We start from the raw sequence: 14,943 nt of genomic DNA, 5'->3' as shown, positions 1-14,943 counted from the left end.
GAACGTTTCAGTCCGTTCACAGCCTTCTCTAGACAGACAATGATTTGCCCAGTCATTTGAAGCGTGGCGCTGGAACCGCTTGGCAGTAGTCTCCCATGTGTGTGTCACGAAGCGAACTCGTAGCTTTTTGGAAGTGGTACGCAAATGTACGTAAAGCCAGCGTAGGCTGCTGCTGAAACTTGAGAAGATACCGTACGTGACGCTACAGGCATGCCGTACGAGGGTGGTTTCGGCACAGTGCAACGTGTTGGAAGCGTCCAACTCCTGTTGGAGCGCTTGATCAATGGCTGTGTGCGAAGGCCCCGTTGACGTCCCTTTTCTGGTGAGGAGGGATACGGCAGGAGAAAACGGTCGGCCTGAATGGCAGCTGCGGCGCTTCCGTAGCAGAGTGGAATATCTCTTTTTGTCAGTTTGGGTCAGCTGTCCTGGCTCTGTCCCCTCCCAACCTCTTGCCCACCCCCAGCTCACTGGCCGGTGGGGGTGGTTGGAGAGACAGCCTCTGTGCCGTGGGAGCACTGCTCAGCAGTAGCCAAAGCATCGGTGTGTTCTCAACACCCTTCTAGCTAGAGCTACAAAGCACAGCACTACGAGGGCTGCTGTGGGGAAAGTTCCCTCCGTCCCAGCCAGACCCAAACCAAAAGTACATCACAGGGAGACGGCCAACTTCATCTTTCTTTAACAGCTATTAAAAAAGGGAGATGGGTGTGGGAAAGCAGGGCCATCCTTTGTTGCCCTTGAACGCTATGTTACTGAGGCAGAGGCACCTGAGACGCCCGCTGGAAGGCGTCTATCATCTCTTCTGTATCCCCAAGCCATCAGGTGAAGTTTGGTGACACCCGAGGGCTTCACCTTTGTTTCATCTTCCCTGGGGAGGAGATGGAAATGATTTACCTGAAGTAGGTGGAAACTGACAGGTGATGTTGCCTTGAAACTGCACTGGTGCAGTGTTTGCTTACTGACTGACTGAGCCAGGTAAGGTCTATTGTTCTGTCTGTGTAAACTCCCTAAGGCATCTAGGAGGTGTTCCCGCTTCTGGGGGCAGGGGATTGTGAAGAAGCTAGGTATGGCTTATCCATTCAGAGAGACTTGGGTGAGTGATTACCAGAGGTTTTGGAGGTCTGTGGCGCCTGGTGGAACGTTGCGCCTCACCTCGCAGGCAAGGTTGCCGATACTTTGCTCCAAACCGGAGAGAGGGTTATTAAACAGTGATCCGCTGAAGAATTGTAGAATCCTAGAGCAGCCCGGGTGGGAAGGGACCTCAAAAGATCGTCTGGTCCAACCTTTATCTAGCACCCTGTCCAATGGCATCTTGAAAACCTCCAGCGATGGGGACCCTACCATGTCCCTGGGGAGGCTGTTCCGGTGGATGATTGGTCTCACTGGAAAAGAGGAGAGAGGGGGGAAAAACAAAAAAAAAGAAAAAAGAGTCTGTCTTGTATCACCGTGAAACCCCTCTCCTGGTGCGAGTTGTCTGGGCAAGGCAGCTAGGCACCGGACTCACCGCGGGCCAAAGCTGAGCAACTCAGCGATGCTGGTGGCGCCCATGTGAAAACACATTTAAGGAAGGGCAAAACGCTGTCCGGGGCAGGTAGTTCCCTGCTGCCCGCGGATCCGGCTGGTGGCTATTTCCCAGAGGAACTTCTTGTCCTGGTTTTGTTAAAAACAAGACCGGTTCTCTTTTAGTGATTTTTTTTTTTTTCTTTCAGCTCAGTTCTTCTCGGTGGCTGTACTTTTCTGAGTTTTAGCCTGCATATTTTTCCTAGGATGCTGTACTCGGTGCTGATAAGAGACCAACGGAATGCTGAAGAAGCTCGTGTTTAGATTTATTACTATGGTAGCTAAGAAAGACTGATAAGTTTTCCCACGTTCCGTTTTGAGAGGGGAGGGGCGTGTTTGAGGAGGGGTGGATGGAACAGGTGACTAGAACTGACCAACGGAAGTATTCCATCCCATAATCGTCATACCCCCTATATAAGAGGGTGATCACGAGGGTCGAGCTCTCGTTGACCACGGCTGGCATCTAGAGAGGACCCTGCCTGTCTGCCTGTGATCTACAGGCCTCAGGCCCTGCATCCCTGCAACCAGGTTCCGGTTTGCTGTGAAGTCCCGCCCATGACTTCCGGGGGCCTGGCCTGCACCTGCTGGAGCCACCAGCTCGGCACACCCAGCTCCGCCGCTGCTGGAGTGACGCCAGCTCCACATCGAGCGCTTGAGATTGGTTTTGTATAGTTTGTATCTATTCTCTATTTATTAGTAGCATTAGTAAAACCCTTTAAAACTTTCCAAATTGAAGTCTCTCTTCCTTTCCCCTTATCTTTTTTATCATCTTTCCGATCTAAAGGAAAGGGGTGGCGTGAAAATGAGGGGATAACAGGGAGCGTCTGCCACGGTTTATTGCCGCCTTGCCTTAAACCTTGACGCTTCTTCATCCTGTTTTCTTTCCCCCTGTCCTCTTGAGGGGGGGCAGTGAGAGAGAGCAGCTGGCTGGGCCCCTGGCAGCTGGCCAAGGTCAACCCATCACCAAGCCTAAAAGGCAGATTCCTCTGCGCAGAAGTTGAAGGGGGCTGGTGGTTTAAAGAACAACAGTGACTGGGGTAGGAACAGGACGTTTTGGAGATAAAAAAAGTTGGGAAACGTCTGGAGAGCCTGTCACTTTGAGGGGGGCAAATTTCATGAGGAAAAGCCTTCTTTCTGAGCAATAAGAGGTTCATGTGAGAAAAAAGGACCCGGTCTCCGTTTTTTCCTCGCTTGGTAATACAAGTGACAAAGAACTGGAGGCCCTGCGCGCAAAGGGATGAAAATGTACGGGGCCCGTCGGATGCTCTTTGTGCGGGCGTTGGAAACCCGGGAACAGCTACAAAGAGGTCATGGAGTAGACTGTGAGCTTGGTTAACTCGGTCTCGCTAAACTCGATTAAAACAGAGCTTTAGAGAAGGCAACGCCCTGAGGATGCGAGGGAGAAAAGGACAATAAGAAAGGCTGAAGATGTAGTTCCTGACCCTTTTGTCAGGAAGGATTAGGACTGAATGTTGATTTGACTGAAGCGCAGGTAGCCATCGGTCTTCTGTAACTGAAATTTCAGTAGCAAAGGAGACCCAAAGCTGAGAATTGGGCACCAGTGATGCTTCTGATAGCGGCCGGGTGTCACAGGAGAAGAGTCAAGAGATCACTCAGATCTGATCTGGTCTAGTAGTTAGTTTACTGAGGTCTGATCAGTAAATTTAGGTGCGTAAAATATTTAATAAGTACAGCTGGATGCTATTTACGACACCTAAAGTTAGTATGGGATACAAAGATTCTCGCGTAAGCTTACTATAGGCATCTTAAATGTCACACGCGTGCAAAAACGTGTCGCTTACCAGCCCGTCGATGCCTGGTGTCAGGTAAGGGATCTCTCAGCCTCAAGGGGAAACCTCGAGAGGCGTCCCTACTCAAGGGGAGATCGCCGCCGCGCAGCCAGCTGCTGCGGAGGGAGAGCTCAAGGGAGCCTGATGGCTGCACGCATTTATAGCATAAAGCGGTTGACTCGTAGTCGGATGTTTCTGCCACGCTCACGCGGGTTCGGCCGCTTATCAGCCCGGTCTCCAGCCACACGGTTTTGTTGGATTTGGTGCTGGGTTCTCGCTGATAGCCTCACACAATAGGATTAACGTGTCCGGGCTTTGGCTTCTATGGTCACGGATCTACCTTTGAGAAGCCGGGTCTGTTGGGAGCTGATGGCTTCACCTGACCAGGTGGGGCAAGAGGGTCTTTGCCAACAAGCTGGCCAGACTGACAAGGAGGGCTTTAAACTAGACTCAGTGGGGGAAGAGGAGGGAGTTTTGAGCAACAGGGGCTGCTGACGCATTAGGAACCAACAGGGGAACAGCTGCGAAACGCCGCAAAGGAATTGGGGCTTGAAAGGTGAGAGGGTCGACAGCCCAACTGAAGCGCCTCTATACCCGTGCACGCAGCACAGGTAACGAACAGGAGGAGCTGGAAGCCACTGTGCAGCTGGAAAGCTATGGCCTAATTGCTATCACTGAAACTTGGTGGGATGACTCACGGGACTGGAGCGCTGCAGTCGACGGCTAGAAACTGTTCAGAAGGAAGCGGAGGTGGCGGGGAGATGCCCTCTGTGTAAAAAGAAAAAGAGAGAGCAGAAAAAAGGATTGATTCCACAGAGCTGGCTTGGAAAGACACGCGCTTTGGATTTGATTTTCTCCCAGGAGGCATGCAGCTTAGAGACATCTGCAGCTGAAGTGGGGCTTTCAGGGAACAGTTTAGAGCAAGCCCTGTTGGTTCTGCAAAATGCTCTGAAAAGTCAAGGCCTGCCCTGCCCTGGCAAAAGCAGTCCTTTGACTGGAGGGAAAAGCAGCACCAAAACGAGCCGCGAGCACGCTTGGGGTGGACTTGCTGCGGTAATAAACAACAGTAAAGAGTACTTGTAGCTACAGCAGCCTCTTCTGAGACCTCGTTGCCCGCCCTCCCGCCCACAGGGTCGCAGCATTACACGGCCCAGATCCCTCCGCGGCCCGAGCCCCCATGAGCACCAGGTCGACTAGGGCGGACCCGCCAAGGGGGGCGGGGACGAGGGCAAACGACAGACGAGACAGCCAATCGAGACGCGGGATCGGCCGGCGGCGATCTGACGGCCCAATGGGAGCCGCGGAGGGCCTGGCCGAGTGGAGGAAGCGACAACGGGCATTGTCGTGGCTGCCGAGATTATTGGGGCGCGGGCGGCGTAGCGGCGCCATTACTGTCTTCGGCAAGGTCCCTGGCAAGGCGCTTCCCCGCCAACGTCGTCTACGAGGACGAGAAGGTAGCCGCGGCTTTGCTCTGTGCGCGTTTCTTCTTCGCTTCCCCCCACGCGCTCGCAGGCCCCCTGAGCCGAGGACCCGTTGCGCGCTGCCCGGGAGCGCGGCGGGGCGGGTGGCGGCATTGCTGCGGGTGGGCGGAGGGACGGGCGACGGACGGGGCCTCTCTGGGTTGTGGCGCTCTCTACCGCACCATCCCTAAAACCTCGCGCTTCGTCGGTGTCCCGTCCCGTCCCCCGGCTGCCGCGGCGCCTACCGGGTTGCTGGTACTGTCCGGTTCGCCTCGGTTTCCAGCCCCCCCCACCCCCTCGCTCCGTGTCGTGTATGCGCGCGCGCAGAGAAGGGCCTCTGACGGTTACGCGCTGGGCGGCAGCCGCAGACGTTTGCCGCGTGATATCCCTTTGGCACTGCAAGTCGAGCAAAGTTTGCTGCCGAGGGACGGGAGCGGCCCTACCTCGTGTAGGATGGTAGTCTTGAAACCTTAGGTTAAGTACACGCAGTCAGTGTCCTCGGCGATTCCCGGTGTATGTACGTGAACAGTGAAGGTCCGCGAGGAGTTAGTTCCGCGTAGGAGAAAGGCAGGTCTTGATGTGCCTCGTAAGAGCATTATAGAGATTTTGCAGCTCTGCTGTGCTAGGTTTTGGTTCTGAACCCCCAAACTGGATTATTAAAGCAAAGAAGTACACCTGTTCTTGTTTTTCTTAAAAATAAAAACCAACTAAAACCACCAGTCTAGAAACGGGTCATCCCGCAGGCTGCCAAAGCTTCCCAGATCTTGTTTCTGTGGTGAAGTGGGACCACGATAACAGCATGCTTGCAACGTTCACGGGTGCTGGTGCGCCACAGTGTGCTAGTAACTAGAGTGAGCTGCTTAGACTGCGGGGAAAAAAAAACCTGCGGCCGTTACCTACATGATGTTAACTTTCAGTTAGTATCCTGTATAATTTTGTTATTAAAATGCTGAAGGTTAACGGTTAGGGACGTCTTCTGCTTTGGAAGGTAGGGTTTCGGTGCGGCATAGAAGGCGGACTTGCGCTATGCCCTTGCAGGCTTCCTGTGATCATGCTTTTGTTCAGTACTTGAGCTCCCTGTATGGCGGCAAACGAACGGCTGCTGATCTTGCGCTCCGCTGAATTCTTTGCCGATTCAGTTAAGCCGTTTGCCTCCCACCTCTGTGTGGACCGCATTGAATAGAAAAACTGCTTAGGAAATGATCAACCCAAATTAAACCATACTGGAGGTCGCTAATCTGAAGTACTGGCCCGTCTCGTTGCCCCTGTCATCTTGCGTGCTGAATCCCGCTTCTGGAGGGGGCTCTGTAAACATGTTGTATTTCGAGTACAGAAAGTATTAATATCGCGTGAGAAAAAAAAAAGAAAATCAACGTCTCGGCTTGCGTTTGGGGTCTCGGGTGATCTGCTTCTGTACGAGTCCAGCGGGGCGTATTGATTTGCTTAAGCTCTTACCTTTCTCTGAAGCCCGTTACGTTTCAGCTGTTTACTCTTCCTCCAGTGCCTTGCGTTCCGTGATCTTTCACCCCAAGCTGCGACGCTTTTCCTAGTCATGCCTAAGGAGCCGATTATCAGGTTATCTGAAGCTGAAGATTCCGGTGACTCTGTAAGTACTGTGGAAGCTTTCTGTACGCTGAAGAGTACCTGTAATTAGTTCCTAATTTAGTGGACTCTTTCCCAGCCCCTCTTTTCCTCTTGATAGGGCACAGGAGGCTATTCTGGGTTTTCTGGCGCTGTAGTCTTTTGCCTCTGGCTTGTAATGGAATTGAGCTTTTTGACTAACAGCGGCGATGTGAAGCAATGCTTGTCCCTGGGTATGTACTTCTGGTGCAAAATGCAGGGCTGTTTTGCTTTGGAGTGCGGTCTGATGCCCGTTGTCATGGTTTATAGAGTAAGAGGAGGAGTAGTAGTACTAGTTCTCCTTCTGATATGGAGAAGAGGGCTTGGGGTTTTTGGCAGGTCGGGGCGAGGAAGGGCAAAGCTGGTTGAGAGGTGCTGGATGCTTCACTTTTAGCTATAAAAGTCGAGTTCAGAGACTCCGTAAAGCCACGCAAAAGGCAGCCTAAAGCTTATTTTGCACCAGAATTGCTTATGTTGCCTGGAGATATAAGGGGGCTTTAACCCAGAGACAAACTTGGCTTCCGTGGCCGTTTTGTAGTCGGGCAGTGTCTTGCTTGAAACAAATTGCATAGCTGCTTCCCCCCCCTCCCCCATGGTGGTGTGCATAATAGGTCTTTGTAGCTTTGCCTGGCAAATGTCAGTTTCAGGCGGGCGGGCAGACAGACGGTAATTTGTAGCCCAGTGGTTGAATTGCTAGGAATTGGCACGCTGGTTTCTCTGGGGGGTGGTCCTCTGCTCTCAGTCCTGCCCTTCCTGCCCTCTCCCCTCTTTGTATGTGGCTTTTTATTTTATTAATTTATGGGTTTGTACTTCCTTCTCCAGCTTCCCGGGCATTTAATGCTTGTTGGCAAGAAGCGTGCTGCTCGCCTGGGTCTGACCAACGGATTCCGGATGGTTGTGGATGAAGGGCCCGAGGGTGGGCAGTCTGTCTGTCACGTACGTCTACCTATTCGGGGTGGCCGTGAGTTGGGCTGTCCGCCCGGCTAAGATTTGTTTGCACCGCAAGAGTCGCTGGACGGGCACGAACCGCCTCTGAATGGATTTTTGTCTGTTGCCCGTCAGTCTAGCCACTGTTGAAGTCTAATTTTGTGTGACGTGTGTCTGTGGAAGGTACTAAAAGCTTTGAGCAGCAGTTGCACAATAAAGATTTAGCATGGGGATATCACCTCTGTCTTGTGCGTCTTACTCTGAGGGGAAAGAGTTGTGCAGGGCAAAATGGTGTCTCCCCGGAGTGCAAGTATGTGGAACGTTTCAGTCCGTTCACAGCCTTCTCTAGACAGACAATGATTTGCCCAGTCATTTGAAGCGTGGCGCTGGAAGCGCTTGGCAGTAGTCTCCCATGTGTGTGGCACGAAGCGAACTCGTAGCTTTTTGGAAGTGGTACGCAAATGTACGTAAAGCCAGCGTAGGTTGCTGCTGAAACTTGAGAAGATACCGTACGTGACGCTACAGGCATGCCGTACGAGGGTGGTTTCGGCACAGTGCAACGTGTTGGAAGCGTCCAACTCCTGTTGGAGCGCTTGATCAATGGCTGTGTGCGAAGGCCCCGTTGACGTCCCTTTTCTGGTGAGGAGGGATACGGCAGGAGAAAACGGTCGGCCTGAATGGCAGCTGCGGCGCTTCCGTAGCAGAGTGGAATATCTCATTTTGTCAGTTTGGGTCAGCTGTCCTGGCTCTGTCCCCTCCCAACCTCTTGCCCACCCCCAGCTCACTGGCCGGTGGGGGTGGTTGGAGAGACAGCCTCTGTGCCGTGGGAGCACTGCTCAGCAGTAGCCAAAGCATCGGTGTGTTCTCAACACCCTTCTAGCTAGAGCTACAAAGCACAGCACTACGAGGGCTGCTGTGGGGAAAGTTCCCTCCGTCCCAGCCAGACCCAAACCAAAAGTACATCACAGGGAGACGGCCAACTTCATCTTTCTTTAACAGCTATTAAAAAAGGGAGATGGGTGTGGGAAAGCAGGGCCATCCTTTGTTGCCCTTGAACGCTATGTTACTGAGGCAGAGGCACCTGAGACGCCCGCTGGAAGGCGTCTATCATCTCTTCTGTATCCCCAAGCCATCAGGTGAAGTTTGGTGACACCCGAGGGCTTCACCTTTGTTTCATCTTCCCTGGGGAGGAGATGGAAATGATTTACCTGAAGTAGGTGGAAACTGACAGGTGATGTTGCCTTGAAACTGCACTGGTGCAGTGTTTGCTTACTGACTGACTGAGCCAGGTAAGGTCTATTGTTCTGTCTGTGTAAACTCCCTAAGGCATCTAGGAGGTGTTCCCGCTTCTGGGGGCAGGGGGATTGTGAAGAAGCTAGGTATGGCTTATCCATTCAGAGAGACTTGGGTGAGTGATTACCAGAGGTTTTGGAGGTCTGTGGCGCCTGGTGGAACGTTGCGCCTCACCTCGCAGGCAAGGTTGCCGATACTTTGCTCCAAACCGGAGAGAGGGTTATTAAACAGTGATCCGCTGAAGAATTGTAGAATCCTAGAGCAGCCCGGGTGGGAAGGGACCTCAAAAGATCGTCTGGTCCAACCTTTATCTAGCACCCTGTCCAATGGCATCTTGAAAACCTCCAGCGATGGGGACCCTACCATGTCCCTGGGGAGGCTGTTCCGGTGGATGATTGGTCTCACTGGAAAAGAGGAGAGAGGGGGGAAAAACAAAAAAAAAAGAAAAAAGAGTTTGTCTTGTATCACCATGAAACCCCTCTCCTGGTGCGAGTTGTCTGGGCAAGGCAGCTAGGCACCGGACTCACCGCGGGCCAAAGCTGAGCAACTCAGCGATGCTGGTGGCGCCCCTGTGAAAACACATATAGGGAAGGGCAAAACGCTGTCCGGGGCAGGTAGTTCCCTGCTGCCCGCGGATCCGGCTGGTGGCTATTTCCCGGAGGAACTTCTTGTCCTGGTTTTGTTAAAAACAAGACCGGTTCTCTTTTAGTGATTTTTTTTTTTTTTCTTTCAGCTCAGTTCTTCTCGGTGGCTGTACTTTTCTGAGTTTTAGCCTGCATATTTTTCCTAGGATGCTGTACTCGGTGCTGATAAGAGACCAACGGAATGCTGAAGAAGCTCGTGTTTAGATTTATTACTATGGTAGCTAAGAAAGACTGATAAGTTTTCCCACGTTCCGTTTTGAGAGGGGAGGGGCGTGTTTGAGGAGGGGTGGATGGAACAGGTGACTAGAACTGACCAACGGAAGTATTCCATCCCATAATCGTCATACCCCCTATATAAGAGGGTGATCACGAGGGTCGAGCTCTCGTTGACCACGGCTGGCATCTAGAGAGGACCCTGTCTGTCTGCCTGTGATCTACAGGCCTCAGGCCCTGCATCCCTGCAACCAGGTTCCGGTTTGCTGTGAAGTCCCGCCCATGACTTCCGGGGGCCTGGCCTGCACCTGCTGGAGCCACCAGCTCGGCACACCCAGCTCCGCCGCTGCTGGAGTGACGCCAGCTCCACATCGAGCGCTTGAGATTGGTTTTGTATAGTTTGTATCTATTCTCTATTTATTAGTAGCATTAGTAAAACCCTTTAAAACTTTCCAACTTGAAGTCTCTCTTCCTTTCCCCTTATCTTTTTTATCATCTTTCCGATCTAAAGGAAAGGGGTGGCATGAAAATGAGGGGATAACAGGGAGCGTCTGCCACGGTTTATTGCCGCCTTGCCTTAAACCTTGACGCTTCTTCATCCTGTTTTCTTTCCCCCTGTCCTCTTGAGGGGGGGCAGTGAGAGAGAGCAGCTGGCTGGGCCCCTGGCAGCTGGCCAAGGTCAACCCATCACCAAGCCTAAAAGGCAGATTCCTCTGCGCAGAAGTTGAAGGGGGCTGGTGGTTTAAAGAACAACAGTGACTGGGGTAGGAACAGGACGTTTTGGAGATAAAAAAAGTTGGGAAACGTCTGGAGAGCCTGTCACTTTGAGGGGGGCAAATTTCATGAGGAAAAGCCTTCTTTCTGAGCAATAAGAGGTTCGTGTGAGAAAAAAGGACCCGGTCTCCGTTTTTTCCTCGCTTGGTAATACAAGTGACAAAGAACTGGAGGCCCTGCGCGCAAAGGGATGAAAATGTACGGGGCCCGTCGGATGCTCTTTGTGCGGGCGTTGGAAACCCGGGAACAGCTACAAAGAGGTCATGGAGTAGACTGTGAGCTTGGTTAACTCGGTCTCGCTAAACTCGATTAAAACAGAGCTTTAGAGAAGGCAACGCCCTGAGGATGCGAGGGAGGAAAGGACAATAAGAAAGGCTGAAGATGTAGTTCCTGACCCTTTTGTCAGGAAGGATTAGGACTGAATGTTGATTTGACTGAAGCGCAGGTAGCCATCGGTCTTCTGTAACTGAAATTTCAGTAGCAAAGGAGACCCAAAGCTGAGAATTGGGCACCAGTGATGCTTCTGATAGCGGCCGGGTGTCACAGGAGAAGAGTCAAGAGATCACTCAGATCTGATCTGGTCTAGTAGTTAGTTTACTGAGGTCTGATCAGTAAATTTAGGTGCGTAAAATATTTAATAAGTACAGCTGGATGCTATTTACGACACCTAAAGTTAGTATGGGATACAAAGATTCTCGCGTAAGCTTACTATAGGCATCTTAAATGTCACACGCGTGCAAAAACGTGTCGCTTACCAGCCCGTCGATGCCTGGTGTCAGGTAAGGGATCTCTCAGCCTCAAGGGGAAACCTCGAGAGGCGTCCCTACTCAAGGGGAGATCGCCGCCGCGCAGCCAGCTGCTGCGGAGGGAGAGCTCAAGGGAGCCTGATGGCTGCACGCATTTATAGCATAAAGCGGTTGACTCGTAGTCGGATGTTTCTGCCACGCTCACGCGGGTTCGGCCGCTTATCAGCCCGGTCTCCAGCCACACGGTTTTGTTGGATTTGGTGCTGGGTTCTCGCTGATAGCCTCACACAATAGGATTAACGTGTCCGGGCTTTGGCTTCTATGGTCACGGATCTACCTTTGAGAAGCCGGGTCTGTTGGGAGCTGATGGCTTCACCTGACCAGGTGGGGCAAGAGGGTCTTTGCCAACAAGCTGGCCAGACTGACAAGGAGGGCTTTAAACTAGACTCAGTGGGGGAAGAGGAGGGAGTTTTGAGCAACAGGGGCTGCTGACGCATTAGGAACCAACAGGGGAACAGCTGCGAAACGCCGCAAAGGAATTGGGGCTTGAAAGGTGAGAGGGTCGACAGCCCAACTGAAGCGCCTCCATACCCGTGCACGCAGCACAGGTAACGAACAGGAGGAGCTGGAAGCCACTGTGCAGCTGGAAAGCTATGGCCTAATCGCTATCACTGAAACTTGGTGGGATGACTCACGGGACTGGAGCGCTGCAGTCGACGGCTAGAAACTGTTCAGAAGGAAGCGGAGGTGGCGGGGAGATGCCCTCTGTGTAAAAAGAAAAAGAGAGAGCAGAAAAAAGGATTGATTCCACAGAGCTGGCTTGGAAAGACACGCGCTTTGGATTTGATTTTCTCCCAGGAGGCATGCAGCTTAGAGACATCTGCAGCTGAAGTGGGGCTTTCAGGGAACAGTTTAGAGCAAGCCCTGTTGGTTCTGCAAAATGCTCTGAAAAGTCAAGGCCTGCCCTGCCCTGGCAAAAGCAGTCCTTTGACTGGAGGGAAAAGCAGCACCAAAACGAGCCGCGAGCACGCTTGGGGTGGACTTGCTGCGGTAATAAACAACAGTAAAGAGTACTTGTAGCTACAGCAGCCTCTTCTGAGACCTCGTTGCCCGTCCTCCCGCCCACAGGGTCGCAGCACTACACGGCCCAGATCCCTCCGCGGCCCGAGCCCCCATGAGCAGCAGTTCGACTAGGGCGGACCCGCCAAGGGGGGCGGGGACGAGGGCAAACGACAGACGAGACAGCCAATCGAGACGCGGGGTCGGCCGGCGGCGATCTGACGGCCCAATGGGAGCCGCGGAGGGCCTGGCCGAGTGGAGGAAGCGACAACGGGCGTTGTCGTGGCTGCCGAGATTATTGGGGCGCTGGCGGCGTGGCGGCGCCATTACTGTCTTCGGCAAGGTCCCTGGCAAGGCGCTTCCCCGCCAACGTCGTCTACGAGGACGAGAAGGTAGCCGCGGCTTTGCTCTGTGCGCGTTTCTTCTTCGCTTCCCCCCCCGCGCTCGCAGGCCCCCTGAGCCGAGGACCCGTTGCGCGCTGCCCGGGAGCGCGGCGGGGCGGGTGGCGGCATTGCTGCGGGTGGGCGGAGGGACGGGCGACGGACGGGGCCTCTCTGGGTTGTGGCGCTCTCTACCGCACCATCCCTAAAACCTCGCGCTTAGTCGGTGTCCCGTCCCGTCCCCCGGCTGCCGCGGCGCCTACCGGGTTGCTGGTACTGTCCGGTTCGCCTCGGTTTCCAGCCCCCCCCACCCCCTCGCTCCGTGTCGTGTATGCGCGCGCGCAGAGAAGGGCCTCTGACGGTTACGCGCTGGGCGGCAGCCGCAGACGTTTGCCGCGTGATATCCCTTTGGCACTGCAAGTCGAGCAAAGTTTGCTGCCGAGGGACGGGAGCGGCCCTACCTCGTGTAGGATGGTAGTCTTGAAACCTTAGGTTAAGTACACGCAGTCAGTGTCCTCGGCGATTCCCGGTGTATGTACGTGAACAGTGAAGGTCCGCGAGGAGTTAGTTCCGCGTAGGAGAAAGGCAGGTCTTGATGTGCCTCGTAAGAGCATTATAGAGATTTTGCAGCTCTGCTGTGCTAGGTTTTGGTTCTGAACCCCCAAACTGGATTATTAAAGCAAAGAAGTACACCTGTTCTTGTTTTTCTTAAAAATAAAAACCAACTAAAACCACCAGTCTAGAAACGGGTCATCCCGCAGGCTGCCAAAGCTTCCCAGATCTTGTTTCTGTGGTGAAGTGGGACCACGATAACAGCATGCTTGCAACGTTCACGGGTGCTGGTGCGCCACAGTGTGCTAGTAACTAGAGTGAGCTGCTTAGACTGCGGGGAAAAAAAAACCTGCGGCCGTTACCTACATGATGTTAACTTTCAGTTAGTATCCTGTATAATTTTGTTATTAAAATGCTGAAGGTTAACGGTTAGGGACGTCTTCTGCTTTGGAAGGTAGGGTTTCGGTGCGGCATAGAAGGCGGACTTGCGCTATGCCCTTGCAGGCTTCCTGTGATCATGCTTTTGTTCAGTACTTGAGCTCCCTGTATGGCGGCAAACGAACGGCTGCTGATCTTGCGCTCCGCTGAATTCTTTGCCGATTCAGTTAAGCCGTTTGCCTCCCGCCTCTGTGTGGACCGCATTGAATAGAAAAACTGCTTAGGAAATGATCAACCCAAATTAAACCATACTGGAGGTCGCTAATCTGAAGTACTGGCCCGTCTCGTTGCCCCTGTCATCTTGCGTGCTGAATCCCGCTTCTGGAGGGGGCTCTGTAAACATGTTGTATTTCGAGTACAGAAAGTATTAATATCGCGTGAGAAAAAAAAAAGAAAATCAACGTCTCGGCTTGCGTTTGGGGTCTCGGGTGATCTGCTTCTGTACGAGTCCAGCGGGGCGTATTGATTTGCTTAAGCTCTTACCTTTCTCTGAAGCCCGTTACGTTTCAGCTGTTTACTCTTCCTCCAGTGCCTTGCGTTCCGTGATCTTTCACCCCAAGCTGCGACGCTTTTCCTAGTCATGCCTAAGGAGCCGATTATCAGGTTATCTGAAGCTGAAGATTCCGGTGACTCTGTAAGTACTGTGGAAGCTTTCTGTACGCTGAAGAGTACCTGTAATTAGTTCCTAATTTAGTGGACTCTTTCCCAGCCCCTCTTTTCCTCTTGATAGGGCACAAGAGGCTATTCTGGGTTTTCTGGCGCTGTAATCTTTTGCCTCTGGCTTGTAATGGAATTGAGCTTTTTGACTAACAGCGGCGATGTGAAGCAATGCTTGTCCCTGGGTATGTACTTCTGGTGCAAAATGCAGGGCTGTTTTGCTTTGGAGTGCGGTCTGATGCCCGTTGTCATGGTTTATAGAGTAAGAGGAGGAGTAGTAGTACTAGTTCTCCTTCTGATATGGAGAAGAGGGCTTGGGGTTTTTGGCAGGTCGGGGCGAGGAAGGGCAAAGCTGGTTGAGAGGTGCTGGATGCTTCACTTTTAGCTATAAAAGTCGAGTTCAGAGACTCCGTAAAGCCACGCAAAAGGCAGCCTAAAGCTTATTTTGCACCAGAATTGCTTATGTTGCCTGGAGATATAAGGGGGCTTTAACCCAGAGACAAACTTGGCTTCCGTGGCCGTTTTGTAGTCGGGCAGTGTCTTGCTTGAAACAAATTGCATAGCTGCTTCCCCCCCCTCCCCCATGGTGGTGTGCATAATAGGTCTTTGTAGCTTTGCCTGGCAAATGTCAGTTTCAGGCGGGCGGGCAGACAGACGGTAATTTGTAGCCCAGTGGTTGAATTGTTAGGAGTTGGCACGCTGGTTTCTCTGGGGGGTGGTCCTCTGCTCTCAGTCCTGCCCTTCCTGCCCTCTCCCCTCTTTGTATGTGGCTTTTTATTTTATTAATTTATGGGTTTGTACTTCCTTCTCCAGCTTCCCGGGCATTTAATGCT

This window comes from Columba livia, chromosome W (assembly GCF_036013475.1).
Source record: "Columba livia isolate bColLiv1 breed racing homer chromosome W, bColLiv1.pat.W.v2, whole genome shotgun sequence".
Lineage (NCBI taxonomy): Eukaryota > Metazoa > Chordata > Aves > Columbiformes > Columbidae > Columba > Columba livia.
This window is presented reverse-complemented; position numbering follows the sequence as displayed.